The 4765-nt window shown below is 38.9% G+C and overlaps 1 pseudogene; it reads right to left on the minus strand.

The window, feature by feature from the left end:
* Positions 1 to 3331: 3331 nt before the first annotated feature.
* LOC138373559 (S-adenosylmethionine synthase-like) lies at positions 3332 to 4498 on the minus strand (annotated as a pseudogene).
* Between the last annotated feature and the right edge of the window lie 267 nt (positions 4499 to 4765).

A 4765-nucleotide genomic window follows, 5' to 3' on the forward strand; every position in this document is an offset into this window, starting at 1 on the left:
TGATTAATATTAGACTGCTGTAAGTTTTGAAAAGAAAAAAGAAAAATAACTGTATATCCATAAAAAATATCCAGAACAGTTGACGTGGGATACATTCGAAGACAAATATTTAACAATTGTAAAATTTCATCTGTATCCCGAGAGAACATTGTCATAGCTGTCACTAAAGACCACACTTTGTTTTTGTTTATCATACCTTTTAAAGGATGATTAACACTCGTCATTGTTTTTAATGTTGATGTAAACATAGGATGATCATTCAATAACTCAAATAGTTCAGTCTTTTTTTTTCTTGACCCATTTTCGACCAGGTATTCATTTTAGTCTCGATCATCTTTAGAAGGCCTCTCATACAGAATCTTCCATCGGTTATGTTGTATTTGATGTAACATAATTGTTCCACAATATAGGATGCATTGTAAAGAGACAAATTACGGTCTTCATTGCTGTGTAAAAGTGGACTAGGGAAAAGAGTATACGAATCCCATATTAATCGATGATAAAGAGTGCGGAATGGCATGTATGATGAGTCAAGAATAACATGGCTCCAAATTTTACAATCTCTGGAACAAATAATTAAAAGATGACGATATGGAACGAGTGCAAATATGTTTTCTAATAACACCTGTGGTAGGGACGACATTTTTTGGATTAGAGTTTGCATCAACACCTGTTGTATTACAGTGTTCAGTAAGCAAAACAGTAAGTAATTTAAGTAGGGGTAGTAGTAGTAGTAGTAGTCTTTTTTTTTTTAATCAGGGACTCAATCTCTTTTTTTCAACTATCCATCAGGGTGTTTGTGCTGTTGTCACATCTGCACACGTTCAATGTTGAATATACTCTCCAATATCATTGGATACTAACCAGAAAACTAATCAATATCGACATAGTATAGAGTTTATAGTATAGTGCTGGATATTGGAAAAGAATCCAACATTGAATGACTCATTCAACATTGATTTACTCATTCAATATTGAATGGTATTCCAATATTTAATATAATATCCAATATCACTTGATACTGGAAAACTACTCAACAGGATAAAAACAATAACATATTTGACTTTGGTTGAATAATTACTTTATTTTTTAAAAATATCTAAATTAAAAATTATATAATTAAAAAAAGAGAAAATTAAAAATAAGTAATCTACTGTCAATAATTATTATGCTAATAATATTAATTATTTTCCTAACAGTTATAGTAGTCATTAATTCACGGAAAAAATTTAAAAATATTAAAAAATTATATAAAAAGGAAAACAATTACAATTCCATTAGCCATGACACAACACCAGAGTCTATTGAGCTATCTCAACAATCTTCCCTCGGTCCAACAGAAGCTTCTAAAGTACCTCAAGAATCATTAACGTCCATTGAACTATCTCAACAATCCTCCCTCGGTCCAACAGAAGCTTCTAAAGTACCTCAAGAATCATTAACATCAGTCAGCAGAACATTAACAACTGAGGCCTCCGAACTCCCTCAAGAACCTCAAGAAACATCACAAACTGAGGCCCCCGATCTGCCTCAAGAAACATTACAAACTGAGACCTCTGAAGAAACATTAACAACCGAGGCCTCTGAACTACCTCAAACAAGTGAAAATGAGTCCTCTGGCGTTCCTCACGTCATCAGTCAAATGGAATCCGTCGAACAACCTCATGAATTACTTCAAGAATTATTACAATCCTCCACAGATTCGTCTGAACTTCAAAAATCCCAAATGAAATCCAAACTTATAGAATCATTATTCTCGGCATTTATCGAAGGCATAAAAACTTATAAAGGTCTCTTTATTGTTCCCAAACCACCAATTTCATATAATCCTAAAACTATTACTGAAACTGATAAGACACTAATTCAACCCTTTAATAAATTCCTTAGTTATTATGATGAAATCCACAAATACTTTACCAATGGTTATTCTGCATATTACATAAATAAACTATATACAAATTCTAATATTAATAGGGGATATTATACAAAAAATCCAATTATATTAATATTTCCATTGAATTTCCATAATTTCACACCTGATATTTATACAGATCTAAATGAAATAAAAGACGTCAAATTAAAGAACAATTTAGATGCATCACGTAAAAAATTTCGAAAGGAAAGAAAACGATTTTACATGAACAAATTGTTGATATCATGTACCCATGCTGCAAGTCAAGATATATTTAATTGTGGATTTTATTCGGACAGTTTCCCAATGAAAGAAAATTCACTACCCCCATTCGTGGTTATGAAACTTGAACTCGAAGACGGTCATAATGAGGTGGAATGTAAAATGTTAGCTAAGAATATTAATTCCTCAGACACATTTGCTAGCATTAAATTTAACATTTATGTGGAAGTCGAGAAAGAAGAACAAACAAAAGAATCACATGGAGGAGGAAAATTACAAAATGCAGGAGAAGGAGTAGGAAAGGTAAAAACTTCACAAACAGTAGAAGGAGGAGGAGGAGGAGGAGGAGGAGGAGGAGGAGAAGAACCACAAACAGTTGGAGGAGAAGGAGGAGGAGGAGGAGGAGGAGGAGGAGAAGAACCACAAACAGTTGGAGGAGGAGGAGGAGGAGAAGAACCACAAACAGTTGGAGGAGAAGCAGGAGGAGGAGGACCACAAACAGTTGGAGGAGAATGAGGAGGAGGAGGAGGAGAAGAACCACAAACAGTTGGAGGAGGAGGAGGAGGAGGAGGAGGAGGAGGAGAAGAACCACAAACAGTTGGAGGAGGAGGAGAAGAACCACAAACAGTTGGAGAAGGAGGAGGAGGAGGAGAAGAACCACAAACAATTGGAGGAGAAGGAGGAGGAGGAGGAGGAGGAGGAGGAGAAGAACCATAAACGGTTGGAGGAGAAGGAGGAGGAGGAGGAGGAGGAGAAGAACCACAAACAGTTGGAGGAGAAGGAGGAGGAGGAGGAGAAGAAACACAAACAGTTGGAGGAGAAGGAGGAGGAAGAGGAGGAGGAGGAGAAGAACCACAAACAGTTGGAGGAGGAGGAGGAGAAGAAACACAAACAGTTGGAGGAGAAGGAGGAGGAGGAGGAGGACCACAGCCCCACCGAAAAAAAGATAAAAAAAACTGGATTCAGTTTAAAGGAAGAAAACGTATTTATCTTGACCCAGACGCTGGTCTTATAGGGTCATTTTAATTTTATTTACTCTGATATATAAAAGGCCCGGAGATTTTATATACTCTGGTATATAAAACGTCAAAAAAGTATATAAAATTATCAATTGAATATAAAATTAAAGGTTCCCACCGAACAATACTTGTCTATATCAGCAAACTGGCTATAGTCATCCTTAAGAATGATTTGACTCTAAAATTCAGGGATGGTCAACTTCTTGGGCTGCTCCCAAGAGAACTGTTGCCGTCCAAAATGTCCATAACACGAGGTATCACTGTAAATTGGTCTCTTTAAGCCCAGCTCCTTGACAATATGTCCTAGTCATAGATCAAAGTTGTGGTTAACAATCTTCAGAAGCTGTTTTGATGTGTACTGTGAGGTGCCATAGTGGAAGATGCTGATGCTTATGGGGTGCACAACACTAATGGCGTAAGATACCTGAACCAAACAGCGTCTGCATAATTTGTTTTTCACCAGTGACTTGGCAACCCATCGGGCGGCATAGGCCGCTGAGCGGTCAATCTTTGTGTAATCTTTGCCAGAGAACGCTCCCCCGCCGTGAGCGCCCCACCCACCGTAAGTGTCGACGATGATTTTCCTACCAGTTAGCCCAGCGTTACCTTGAGGTCCACCCATGACGAATTCTCCGCAAGGGTTGATGTGGTATTTCGTTTGAGTATCTATATATTTTTCAGGAAAAATGACCTTGATGACCTTCTCTATAACCTCGTCACGCAAAGCTTCGACAGTAATTTGTTCCGAGTGCTGTACAGAAGCGACTACAGTGTTCACTCTTTTGGGAATAACAGCTCCTTGATCGAAGGCATACTGGCATGCGACTTGAGTCTTACAGTCAGGTCGCGCCCACCAGAACGTCCCATCTCTTCGCAGCTCTGCAATCTTCTGATTGAGACGGTGTGCCAGCATAATAGTTAAGGGCATGCACTCATCGGTCTCATCAGTGGCATAACCAAACATCAGTCCCTGGTCCCCTGAACCAATGTTGTCATCACTGCGCCCAATGTGTACACCATTAGGAATCTCCGCACACTTTTGCTCCAGGGCCAGAAGAATATTGCAGGTCTTGTAGTCAAAGCCCTTTCGTGAATCATCAAAACCAATTTTCTTAACAATATCACGCACAATTTGTTGATAATTAACTTGGGCCTTGGACGTAATCTCCCCACAGATCAGGATCATACCAGTTTTGGTACACGTTTCACAAGCAACTTTGGCGTCAGGGTCCTGGCTAAGATGGGCATCAAGCACTGCGTCGCTGATCTGATCGCAAATTTTGTCGGGGTGACCTTCGCCTACGCTCTCACTGGTGAAGAGGAACGTCTCTTGATCTCCATCCATGCTCTCAGCGCACTATCCTGGGGAACGAAAATATTACTTCTAAGTACTCTTGAATTTGGGACCAGGTTTCCTTGGCTAGATTTTAACTAAATAAAAATCCGTTATGTAAAGGAATATTATTAAAAACATTGACCTAGTTGTGTGAAGAGAGAGAGAGAGAGAGAGAGAGAGAGAGAGAGAGAGAGAGAGAGAGAGAGACAGAGAGAGAACGCTAACCTGGTCACGTGGAGAGAGAGCAACTGAGCAGCTGTAAAGCAAGTGTGCAGC

This window comes from Procambarus clarkii, chromosome 42 (genome assembly GCF_040958095.1).
Source record: "Procambarus clarkii isolate CNS0578487 chromosome 42, FALCON_Pclarkii_2.0, whole genome shotgun sequence".
Taxonomy (NCBI): Eukaryota; Metazoa; Arthropoda; class Malacostraca; order Decapoda; family Cambaridae; genus Procambarus; species Procambarus clarkii.